This window comes from Triticum dicoccoides, chromosome 7B, assembly GCF_002162155.2.
Source record: "Triticum dicoccoides isolate Atlit2015 ecotype Zavitan chromosome 7B, WEW_v2.0, whole genome shotgun sequence".
Taxonomy (NCBI): Eukaryota; Viridiplantae; Streptophyta; class Magnoliopsida; order Poales; family Poaceae; genus Triticum; species Triticum dicoccoides.
Genome location: NC_041393.1, coordinates 527,818,478 through 527,832,372, shown reverse-complemented (window position 1 = coordinate 527,832,372; position 13,895 = coordinate 527,818,478).

Sequence of the window (13,895 nt, the reverse complement as noted above, 5' to 3'; positions counted from 1 at the left end):
CGACTATCTGATTCTTTTTGATAAGGAATCTGTTCCACAGCTTCCGGGCTGACTCTCCGGGCTGCTGAGTTATATGACTCAGATCATCCGCATCCGGGGGCCGGACATAGGTCCCTTGAAAATTTGCCCGGAAAGCATCCTCAAGCACTTCCCAACTTCCCATGGTGTTTTCGGGAAGGCTTTTAAGCCAATGCCGGGCTGGCCCTTTGAGCTTAAGGGGTAAGTATTTTATGGCGTGGAGGTCATCTCCTCTGGCCATGTGTATGTGGAGGATGTAGTCCTCGATCCAGACTCCAGGGTCTGTTGTCCCGTCGTATGCTTCTATGTTCACGGGCTTGAATCCGGCTGGAAATTCATGGCCCAGCACCTCATCGGTAATACATAGGGGGTGTGCGGCGCCCCTGTATTTAGGCGTGCCGCGATGTTTGGGTATGTTTTGCATTGCATCGCTCACTGGAGCTTGCTTTCTTGGCCTATATATGGATCTGGTTGGGCCAGTTTTTTGATGCGAATTCTTGGACGGGTCCCGCGCCATATTGAGTGCAGCGTCCTTTGATGCGTGAGATTGATCGTAGGGTCGTCTATCCGACCTTGTGGATTCCTTATTTTTTGACTGTGGGGGCTTTATAGCCTCATCATCAAATTCCGGTAGTAGTTTCCGCTTCGGATAGCTCTTTGTGTGACGACTGTTGCCGTACTTTTGTGCAGTATTGAGTACTTTGCCTCCGCTTCTGCTTTTTCAGACTACGTGCAGTGGCAACGAGCCTTTGGTGGAGGTTCTGATGTTCCAGCAATTTGTCCGGCGTGAGGTCGTCCGAGCTATTATCTTTCCCGGGGATTGGTTGTTCTGATTGTCCGCCATGTTTGGACGGAGGCTCGACGACATGTTCGTCTTTCGTTGATTCACCCTGCTCTATGGTTGGGTCTTTGTCGAGGTGGGGCTTGGCCTTGCGCTTACGCCGCCGCTTTGATTGTTTTTCGAGGGAGCGATCCCTGGCCGCATCCTTTTGATCCTCGTTGTCGTTTCTGTTAGGTGTGTCCACCATGTATACATCATATGATGAGGTGGCTTTCCGGCGCCCTATAGGTGCTGGTTCCTGATCGTCTCCTTTATCGGCATCCATACCGTCGATATCTTCGGAGTCGAAATCGAGCATGTCTGTTAGATTGTCGACAGTGGCTACCAAGTGGGTGGTGGGTGGGGTTCGAATTTCTTCGTTGTTCGCATCCCAACCACCCCGACCGTAGTCCGGCCGGGGTTCTCTCGACAAAGAGAGAGACTTTAGTGTATTTAGAATATCGCCAAAGGGGGAGTGCTGAAGGACGTCCGAGGCGGTGAACTCCGTGGCCGGAGCCCAATCGGGCTCGATCGAAACAGGTGCAGCATATACGGAGTCCGGAGCGGAGTCCGGTACCTTGGAGTCACGGGCCCTGCGAAGGACTAGGCTGATATCCGGCTCTATCGCTGTAGAGGTTGTGTCTTCTGGGGCGGCGTCCAACCGTCCATCCCCGACTGGCGCAGTGGGCTCCGAGCTAATGGTCGGAGCGGACACCTGAGCGACATTCTGGGCATTGTCTGGCGGCAGGGTTAAGTCATGCCCATCGTGACAGTGCGGCGCACCCGGTTGTGGCTCGAACCCGTCGAAGATCAAGTCCCCGCGGATGTCAGCCGTGTAGTTCAAGCTTCCAAACCTGACCTGATGGCCAGGGGCATAGCTTTCGATCTGCTCCAGATGGCCAAACGAGTTGGCCCACAGTGCGAAGCCGCCGAATACGAAGATCTGTCCGGGGAGAAAAGTCTCATCCCAGGCCGCATCGCAATTGACGAGCAAAGAAGCCATTTGGCCTAAAGGTGACAACACAGAGGAACTCTCAATGAAAGCACCAATGTCAGTGTCAAAACCGGCGGATCTCAGGTAGGGGGTCCCGAACTGTGCGTCTAGGCGGATGGTAACAAGAGACAAGGGACATGATGTTTTTAACCAGGTTCGGGCCCTCTCGATGGAGGTAAAACCCTACTCCTGCTTGATTAATATTGATGATATGATCTACCACGAGATCAGAGTGGCTAAACCCTAGAAGCTAGCCTATGGTATGATTGTTGTTCGTCCTATGGACTAAAACTCTCCGGTTTATATAGACACCGGAGAGGGCTAGGGTTACATAAAGTCGGTTACAATGGGAGGAGATCTTCGTATCGTATTGCCAAGCTTGCCTTCCACGCCAAGGAAAGTCCCATCCGGACATGGGACGGAGTCTTCAATCTTGTATCTTCATAGTCCAGGAGTCCGGCCAAAGGTCTTAGTCCGGCCATCCGGAAACCCCTAATCCGGGACTCCCTCACCCCCCCTGACGTCATTCCGGACAGGCGAAGCCCTGTTCCCACGACGACCTGTTGGTACGGCCGCGGGCAGCGTGCCCTATCAGGAAGTGACATCTTGGGAGGCGGCGGACATCGAACAAGAAGACTTGGGGAAGCCGGCCTCCAGCAGGCGGCCGTCCCCATCCCTCGAAGTCAGTGCGCCATTACCCTACAGTGAGAAGCCACCAACCAGACCGGCCAGCGGCGGGAGGGGCCTGTCGGCTCCGTACCAGACCAGCCGGCGGGGCCTACCAGGCGGCGGGCCCCAGCAGTCAGCGGAGAAGCCGGAGGCCGGATACACTGGCAGCCGGGCCCAGCACCCGACTGGATTACCATTGTACCCCTAGGGGGTAGGCCTATATAAACCCCCAGGGCACCCATGCAAAGGGTTCCCACACTAATAGAACTAGGCAGATCCCTAGAGCAGGAGAGAGCTAGCCTTGCCTTCTCCTTCCTCTAGCATACAACTCAAGGAGCACATTTGTATCACTTGTGCCATAGTGATCATGCAGAGACCCCGGAGAGCAGGAGTAGGGGTATTATCTCCAAGGAGAGCCCCCAACCTGGGTAAAGTTTGCTGGTGTTCGTGTCTACGCCTCATCCCACTTCTAGGCACCGGGGACGTTCTACTCGCTCCCACCATGATAAGCCATCCATTGGCATATGTCGCATTCAACCCCTGACATTGAACCTTGTGTTCATACCCATGGACCTGATATGGAACTTATCATGGAAGCTTCTTGTTATAATAATAATCCCCTTGTGATAAGTTCATCTGTTATCTATATTTGGTCCTTTGGAACCGTGTTTCCAACCATGATTGTTCTTCTTTGATTTCATTTCTTGGACAAGTGGAAGTACTGGTCTTCTGTAGATCATTTCACCTGCCCAACCTCTGTTCTGCTATACCCTCGAGTGTTACTCTCTGGTATCTCGAGAATATCACGGAACTACATAACTTCTTATGAGTTTTTCATCAACTATTATTCTCGCCGATTCATATTTTCCACGGGTTCTGCGTTCTTAAACACTCGAGAACACCGGTAATTGATTCAGGTCTCCATTGCTTTGTTTAACCCTTCTTGTGACCTAACATATCTGAGCAGTGATAATTCCCTGCTTATGTAAACACCTCGGTGTACAAACTCTATCAGTAAGACCTTGTTACTATTGTTGATGACATTCCAGTAGCCATCGATGGAAGGGAACTTTACCTATTGGTCCGCCTTGTCTTAACAAGCAGGAAAATGGTTCTCTTTGTCCCTCGCCCTTGGTACCAACATTGTTGCCAACATAACTGACAGGTTGTCCTCTGACCTGCCTTGATGTCATGACCATGCAAATGACATGACCCTTCCCGCTTTCAACCCACATGGTGGGCCCATAACCCACAGTTCCACAGGATCGAAACCTGACTCTCCTGTACATCCCTATCTTCCAAAATTGTTCCTCATGCTTGGATTTGTATGCAATTCACGAGCCACCTTCATTGTGATCTGTTCTGGTATCAGACGCAATACTTATTCCCATTGCTATGAACCGCTTACACCCTCTGTTTCAGGCAAGGAACGATTGCCTACCCGGTTGAAGCTCCTCATTTCACCTCCTTACCTTGCTCTCGATGACTTGCTAGAATTTCAACTCGAGAGATGCCTCTATGCCACGTTCACTGAGATAGCCCCCAGGTACCTATCTTGTGTTGAACTCCGTCCTTCCCGAGTCTTTCCCCCTTATTCCGCACCTTAAATCTCGGGACGAGATTTCTTGTAGTGGAGGAGAATTGTGACGCCCGGATGTTTAATGTAGTGACCAGACCTCAAACAGTCTGATCTGTGTGCATCGGTGTCATCCCTGGATCGGTAATGCTGACACGCACAGTACTTGAAGGATTTATAATAGAGTAGCAACCACACATTTATTACATCGAATGTCTCAAAACAGAACTTATTACAATAAATATGTCTTAAGGCAATCTAATAACGATAACAGCGGAAGGCTTGGAAGATAAACGAGTCCATCAACTCCAACGGCATCACTGAGTATAAGACCACGACCTAAGGCACCTTACTTGTCATCTGAAAAATTTGCAACATGAACATTGCAGCCCGAAAACGGGTCAGCACATGGAATATGTTGGCAATGTAACACATAGAGGGTAATGAACAGAAATATGCTATCACTACATGCATACATGGCTGGTGGAAAGCTCTATGGTTACAGTTTTGCATAAAGCCAATTTTTCCCTACAACAAAGGAATAAATTTTATTTAACTATCATGGTGGTTGTTAAACATTGAGAAGGTTCCTCCAACTCAATCCCAATTAAGTAACATCATTAACCCAGCGAGATTAAATTAAGTAACATGGTGAGATTCACATGATAATCCAGGTACTATATACTCAAAAACGTCCATAACCGGGGACACGGCTAACCATGATTAGTTTGTACACTCTGCAGAGCTTTGTGCACTTTTCCCCACACGACTCGATCGCCTCCGTTGGATTTCTCGTACTACATAATGTTTGAGAAACGGATGACCGAGACACAGTATTTCAGAAGCATTAACTCTCTACCCCGTGTAGACAGTTACACCTACTTTCCTCTACATCTGCTAGTCTACCTCTTCAAGAGTTCACGATACTTATTCAACAATGCTAGAGCCCAAAGTAGCTTGCGGCTGCACACAGAAGTTTCTAGCATGAATAATCTCATGATCCCTTTGAGCCTGGGTGGTGGTCCATAGGAGAATCACACGGTACCCCGGGATTTCCAAAAAAATACAGGCAACATTGGGTTCCCCAGGTGCCTCAATCCACCCAGATGTGAATTTAAGTTGCCACCTTAAGTAAACCATTAAGTAACAATCTCACATCTGTCATGGATACACTCACCCAATCCACGTCTACTAGCATAGCATAACAATATAAGCAAACGTAGAAGTAACTCCCAAAGGTTTGATAATAAAACAGGTAATAGGTACTACCTCATCTACTTCCTGAAACCCACATATTAATCACATCCTAACCATGCAATTATTTGAGGATTGATCTAATGCAATAAAACTGGGTAGTAAAGAGGTATGATCAAAGTGTTATTTGCCTTGCTGATGATCCGTGAAACCTAGAGACTCATAGTAGCAAGCGGCGCACTGCGGGTACTCTATCGCAAACAAGCAAGCATACAATAAGCACTCATCTAAAGCACAGGTAAAACTCAAATAAGATATCTCACCAGAAAGTTCAACATAGGAACTCTGGTTTGCAAAAAGAATCAAATCAAACGAAGCAACGAAAGTCAAACGGCGAAAGTAACAACCTCTTCATGTACTAATCTGGACCTAGTCAAATTTTATAGTATCAAAAACTTGTTTGAGTTTGTTAAACAGAAAGAGGGTTTCGAGACGAAACTCTAGGCGCTTGAATCACCTCATTCCGATAAACGAGAGAAAAGTTATACTAGAACGAAAATCGGATTAGAAATCGCGATCAGAATAATCGCGGAAAATCTGAGAAAAAGAAAAACGGACGAATAGGCTAACAAATGGACGTTCGCTATCTGCGGCTAAACGGTAAAACTTATTCGTTAAAACGAACGAACGAACGAGCGGGTGCTTGCTAAGTAAAAACCGAAAAAAATAAAACTGATCTAAAAAAATAAAACCTAGGGTTTTCTAAAAAAAACTGAATTGGTTTTCTCTAGAAAACCGGCGACGGCGGGCGGCTACCTCGGCGGGGATCCAGCGAGATCCGGCGGCTCCGGCGGCGTCCGGTGGGGCAGCGGGGCTCCTGGGTGGCGCCGGCGAGCGGTGGCAGCAGCGGCGAGTGGCGGCGGCGATCGGCGGCGCTGGCGGTGGGTTGGTTCTGGTGGTGGTGGGGGTCGGCGGCGGCGGTATTTAAGAGGGGGGAGGGGGGCGGCGCTGGCTTGGAGGAGGGGGCGCCGGGTCAGGGTCGGCCTCGGGAGGCGTGCCCCGGCCGGACTCGGCGTCAGTGGTGGGGTGGACTCCCTCCCGCGGGGGAAGGCGGCGGCGGCGGCGCGGGCTTGGCCCGGCTCGATGGGCCTACGGCCAAGTAAGGCGCGCGGAGATTTTTTTTTAAAATAAAATTCCGTTGAAAATTAAAGAAATCCTAGAAAATAAAATAAAATTCTAAAAATGCCAAAACAAATTTTCACTGTCTAAATAAAATATTTAGAACGAGATGAACATTTTCTTGGCCCTAAAATGCAATTTTGAAAAACGTGCAATTTTCCTAATTCAAATAAAATAGCGATAAACTCCGAAATAAAAATCTTATTTGATTTTTTTATTAAATCCTCAATATTTCTCTATTTTGGGAAAGTCATTTTATTCCCTCTCTCTTATTTTTTATATTAGAAATATTTGAAGATAAAATAATTATAAATCAAATGATCCTATTTTCAAAATTTGAGAAAACTCAAATATGAAAATGACGAAATCCCCAACTCTCTCCGTGGGTCCCTGAGTTGCGTAGAATTTCTAGGATCTAGCCAAAATGCAATAAAATATGATATGCAAAGATGATCTAATGTATAACATTCCAAATTGAAAATTTGGGATGTTTCAAACCTACCCCCCTTAAGATGAATCTCGCGCTCGAGATTCGGGTTGGCTAGAAAATAGGTGAGGGTGGTCCTTCAGTAGATCTTCCTCTCGCTCCCAGGTGGCTTCATCTTTGGTATGGTGGCTCCACTGAACTTTGCAAAACTTGATAACCTTGTTGCGTGTGACTCGGCTGGCAAACTCGAGAATCTTGACTGGTTTCTCCTCATAGGTCAAATCACTATCCAGCTGAATCGCTTCTAGCGGCACTGTATCTCTGAGCGGTATGTCAGCCATCTCTGCATGGCACTTCTTCAACTGGGAAACGCGGAACACATCATGAACTCCTGACAATCCTTCGGGAAATTCCAACTTGTAAGCAACTTCTCCCATACGCTCCAGAACTTTGTATGGTCCTACAAAACGAGGCGCTAACTTTCCCTTAACTCCAAAACGCTTAACTCCTCGAAGTGGGGATACTCGAAGATAAACTCTGTCTCCAACTTCGTAAACTGTCTCCTTTCGTTTAGAATCTGCATAGCTCTTCTGCTGGACTGGGCTGCCTTGAGCCTATCGGGAATCAACTTCACCTTCTGTTCAGACTCTTTAATCAAATCTGGCCCAAACAACTAACGATCTCCAACTTCGTCCCACAACAACGGTGTCCTGCACCTCCTTCCATACAAGGCTTCGAAAGGGGCCATCTTCAAACTGGATTGATAACAATTGTTGTAAGAAAACTCCGCATATGGAAAATTCTCGTCCCAACTAGATCCATAATCTAGCGCACAAGCTCTCAGCATGTCCTCCAGAATCTGATTGACTCTCTCGGTTTGTCGATCTGTCTGTGGATGAAAGGCTGTACTGAACTCTAGCCTGGTACCCAAAGTTCATGCAGCTGATTCCAGAAATTTGAGGTAAACTGGGTTCCTCTATCTGATACAATGCTCCTCGGAAGTCCATGCAAACATACGATCCTGGTCATGTATATCTTCGCCAACTTAGCACTGGTGTAAGTGGTCTTCACTGGGATGAAATGAGCTACCTTCGTCAATCAATCGAATACAACCCAAATCAAGTCATAGCCTAAACGAGTCCTAGGTAATCCAGTGATAAAATCCATGCCTAGTTTATCCCACTTCCATTCGGGTATCGGCAATGGCTGTAGCAATCTTGCTAGCTTCTGATGCTCTGCCTTCACTCTCTGACATACATCACAAACTGCTACATAATCCGCAATATCCTTCTTCATTCCGGTCCACCAGAAAGTGTCCTTCAAATCTAGATACATCTTGGTATTTCCTGGATGAATCGAATACGGCGAATCATGGGCCTCCTACAGAATCAACTTCCTGATCTCCGGGTCATTAGGCACATAAATGCGGTCTTCAAACCATAAGGTTTCACGCTCATCCTCACAAAATCCTTTAGCTTTTCCTTTGCTCATCCTCTCCTTTATCTCGGCAATCTCCTTGTCATTCTTCTGAGCATCTCTGATCTTATCCATAAAAGTCGAATGAATCTCCAATGCTGCAACATAGCCTCTCGGAACTATCTCCAAACATAGCTTGCGAAGATCCTCGGCTAACTCCTTCGGTAACTCTCCGGTCAAGAGTGTGTTCACATGACTCTTGCGGCTTAACGCATCGGCTACTACGTTAGCCTTTCCGGGATGATAATGCAATCTCATATCATAATCCTTGATGAGCTCCAACCATCTCCTTTGCCTGAGATTCAACTCCTTCTGTGTGAAGATGTACTTCAAACTCTTATGATCCGTGTACACCTCACAATGGTTTCCGATGAGAAAATGTCTCCATGTCTTCAATGCATGCACTACGGCTGCTAACTCCAAATCATGAGTAGCATAATTCAACTCATGGGGTTTAAGCTGTCGTGAGGCATACAAAACAACTCTTCCCTCCTGCACAGTACTACTCCAAGTCCTCGACATGATGCGTCGCAATACACCTCATAATCCTTGCGCTGATCTGGCAGAATCAACACGGGTGATGTAACCAAACGTTTCTTCAACTCCTGAAAACTGGCCTCACATTCCGCAGTCCATTTGAACTTGGTATCCTTCTTCAACAACTCCGTCATGGGCTTCGCAATTTTTGAGAAATTCTCAATGAACCTCCGGTAGTATCCTGCAAGTCCAAGAAAACTCCGGATCTCTCCAACTGTCGTTGGGGCTTCCCAATTTATCACATTGAAAACTTTAGTGGGGTCTACTGCTATTCCTTCTCCGGATATAACATGTCCGAGGAATCCAACTTCCTTCAACCAAAACTCACATTTGCTGAACTTGGCATATAACTGATGTTCTCTGAGCTTCCCAAGTACCAAACGCAAATGCTCCTTATGCTCCTCTTCATTTTTCGAATAGACCAAAATGTCATCAATGAACACCACGACGAACTTATCCAGAAACTCCATAAACACCTTGTTCATCATGTTCATGAAATAGGCAGGTGCGTTAGTCAGGCCAAATGACATAATGGTATACTCATACAGCCCGTACCTGGTGGTAAAAGCCGTCTTAGGTATATCCTTCTCTCGAATCTTCAACTGGTGGGATCCAGATCATAGATCGATCTAATACCTTAGCTCCTTGCAACTGGTCAAACAAGTCGTTGATCATCGGCAGTGGGTACTTGTTCTTGATTGTCACTTCATTCAACCCTCGATAATCAACAACCATCCTTAATGATCCATCCTTCTTCTCCACTAGAAGCACTGGCGATCCCCAAGGCGAATAACTTGGGCGAATATAACCTTTATCCAGTAACTCCTTAATTTGCTTATTAATTTCCTCCAAATCCTGTGCGGGCATCCTATACGGTCTCTTAGATATTTTTCCTGTGCCTGGCAAAATCTCAATTAAAAACTCAATGTCTCTATCCGGTGGCATGCCTGGCAACTCCTCTGGAAATACGTCAGGGAAATCCTTCACCACTAGGACTTCCTCTGGTACAACTCCTGATAAGGAATTTACTTGAGTCCTCTCGACTCGTGCCGGGATACATACTTGATCCTTCTTCCTTCTGGGGTGTTAAGCAAAATCGACTTACTAGCGCAATCGATGTTTCCTCCATACATCGATAGCCAATCCATACCCAGAATCACATCCAAACCTTGCGACTCCAAAACTATCAAATCTGAAGGGAAAACATGCCTGCCTATGGTCAGTGGCACTTTAAAACATCCTTGACTAGCCATATACTCCGCTCCTGGTGAGCTTACTAACATAGGTGTCCTAAGAACCTTGGTGGGAAGTTTATACTTATCCACAAATCCCCTTGATATGTATGAATGCGATGCACCAGTATCAAAGAGAACGATTGCAGTAAATGACTTAACCAAAAACTTACCTATTACTGCATCTGGCTGGGCTTCAACCTCCTCCACACTAACGTGGTTCACCTGTCCCTTGTTGAAAGGGTTAGGCCTCTTCCCAGAGCTTCCATTTCCATTTCCATTCTTCGCTTCAGCACATTCAGCGGCATAATGTTCAGTCTTCCCATAGCTCCTGTTGAAACATGGGCAGTATGGAAAAGCCTGCTACAACTGATCCCATGTGACAGTGTCGATAGGATAAGTGGCTGTGAAATTTTCCCACCATGATACAGCGGGTCCATCAAGCTAATGTGCGGCAAAATGCACCTTCTCCGCATCTGTGCATCCTGGAGTGGTCAACTCCATTCCCATCTTACGGAGCCAATCATCTACAACTATCGGCTCGGTGCTACTGGAGAACACCGGCGGATTCAGCCTCAAGAAACAGGCTAAGTGATCGACAGGTGGTGGTGGTGGTGGGTTGTTGTTGTTGTTGTTGTTGTTGTTGTTGTTGTTGTTGTTGTTGTTCCCCTGATTCTGATTCTGGACTAGTATCTGCATCAATGCATTCTGCTGCTGGATCAACTAAGTGAGCTCCGGTGGGAAAGCAAATCCATTGTCACGTCTCGGAGGCATCTGAGGCTTTAGAAAAGATGAGAAAACAGAATAGAATGAGGTCTAGAGAGAAAAAAACTACCCATATGCACTTGAGACAAATGCAAATCAAATCACTTAAATCAATTCAAACAAGGGCATACAACGGTCTAACTATCATTACAAAAGTTCTCTAACTATACTATATACATGGGAGAATACTACTACTGTTATGGTGGTCGACTAGAAAAATTGATCGGTAGAAGACTCCATGATAACTGCTCCAGCTTCATCAACAAAGTCATCATCGCTATCATCTGGGTCCGAGTCGGTGTCGTTGATGATGATGTAGTTCTCCGGGCAAGTGCAATCATCGTCTTCTCCTCCAGACGCGGGAAATCCCATAAACACTTTTAGCTTCTTCTTGAGATCATCATTCTTCTCCACGAGTGTTGCTATTTCCTCCTCATAGCCATCGCGTGTAGACTTAAGTTCTTCCTATAGCTCCATGATCTTGGTCATAGCCTTCTTCAGATCTATCATGCGTGTGCACATCTGGTTCTCCTAGCGACGACTGTGCTGGTTTAACTCCTGGATGAAAGCTACAATTGATCTATCCTTCCTGGTGCTGATCATCTCCCATTGCTCATCTTGGTGCCCACAAATCTGGTAGATAGTATCCTTGAGATCTTTGTGGTAAACTTCTCCAATGCATCCCATTGTGATGTGGGCTGCCATGCTCTTTCCTAGACTCCAGGTTGGTGCATCAAAGGAAAACTCTATGGGTTCAGTGACGGGCATGAACGTCCTTCCTGGAACTTGAACTTGAATCATCCAATGCTCTTCTTCTGGTAAAGTGGCGATGTAGGTCCCGTCGAAGCTTGGTACTCCGATGTTCAGGCACTTAGAAACTTCCTTCAAGTGGTGTCCAAAGGGTGTATCTTCATTCGGCTGCATGAACTTGTTCCTTGCATCTGCCATCCCTAAAAGAGTAGAAAAGATGAGGTGTCGGAAATGAGAAGAGAGAGAGTGATCTAGGGCTTTAGCTTAGTGGTCGTGTCCTACAGTCAGTGTGTGCTCTGATACCATTTTGTAGCGGCTAGACCTCAAACAGTCCGATCTCTGTGCATCGGTGTCATCCCTGGATCGGTAATGCTGACACGCACAATACGTGAAGGATTTATAACAGAGTAGCAATCACACACTTATTACATCGAATGTCTTAAAAGAGAACTTGTTGCAATAAATATGGCTTAAGGCCATCTAATAATGATAACAACGGAAGGCTTGGAAGATAAGCGAGTCCATCAACTCCATCGGCTTCACTAAGTATAAGACCACGACCTAAGGCACCTTACTCGTCGTTTGAAAAGTCTGCAACATGAACGTTGCAGCCCGAAAACGGGTCAACACATGGAATATGCTGGCAATGTAACACATAGAGGGTAATGAACAGAAATATGCTATCACTACATGCATATATGGCTGGTGGAAAGCTCTATGGTTACAGTTTTGCATAAAGCCAATTTTTCCATACAACAAAGGAATACATTTTATTTAACTATCATGGTGGTTGTTAAACATTGAGAAGGTTCCTCCAACTCAATCCCAATTAAGTAACATCATTAACCCACCAAGATTAAATTAAGTAGCATGGTGAAATTCACATGATAATCCATGTACTAGATACTCAAAAATGCCCATAACCAGGGACACGGCTAACCATGATTAGTTTGTACACTCTGCAGAGGTTTGCGCACTTTTCCCTGCAAGACTCGATCGCCTCCGTATGATTTCTCATACTACATAACGTTTGAGAAAAGGATGGTCGAGACACATTCTTGCAGAAGCATTAACTCTCTACTCCGGGTAGATAGTTACACCTACTTTCCTCTACATCTGCTAGTCTACCTCTTCAAGAGTTCACGCTACTTAATCAACTATGCTAGAGCCCATAGTAGTTTGCGACTGCACACAGAAGTTTCTAGCATGAATAATCTCATGATCCCTTTGAGCCCGGGTGGCGGTCCATAGGATAATCACACGGTACCCCGGAATTTCCAAAAAATACACGCAACACTGGGTTCCCAAGTGCCTCAATCCACCCAGATGTGAATTTAAGTTGCCACCTTAGGTAAACCATTAAGTAACAATCTCACATCTGTCATGGATACACTCACCCAATCCACGTCTACTAGCATAGCATAACAATATAAGCAAACGTAGAAGTAATTCCCAAATGTTTGATAATAAAACAGGTAATAGGTACTACCTCATCTACTTCCCGAAACCCCCATATTAATCACATTCTAACCATGCAATTGTTTGAGGATTGATCTAATGCAATAAAACTGGGTAGTAAAGAGGTATGATCAAAGTGTTACTTGCCTTGCTGACGATCCGTGAAACCTAGAGACTCGTAGTAGCAAGCGGCACACTCCGGGTACTCTATCACAGACAAACAAACATACAATGAGCACTCATCTAAAGCACATGTAAAACTCAAATAAGAGATCTAACCAGAAATTTCAACTTAAGAACTCCGGTTTACAAAAAGAATCAAATCAAACGAAGCAACAAAAGTCAAACGGCGAAAGAAACAAGCTTCATTTACTAATCTGGACCTAGTCAAATTTTATAGTAGCAAAAACTTCTTTGAGTTGGTTAAACAGAAAGAGGGTTTCGAGACGAAACTCTAGGCGCTTGAATCACCAGATTCCGATAAACGAGCGAAAAGTTATACTAGAACGAAAATCACGATCAGAAAAAATCGCGGAAAATCTGAGAAAAAGAAAAACGGATGAACAGGCTAACGAACGGACGTTCGCTGTCTGCGGCTAGACGGTGAAGCTTGTTTGTTAAAACGAACAAACGAGCGGGTGCTCGCTAAGTAAACTAAACCAAAAAAATAAAATCGATCTAAGAAAATAAAACCTAGGGTTTTCTAAAAAACCAAATCGGTTTTCTTTAGAAAACCGACGACAGCGGGCGGCTACCTTAGCGGGGCTCCGACGAGATCCGGCGGCGTCCGGTGGGGCAGC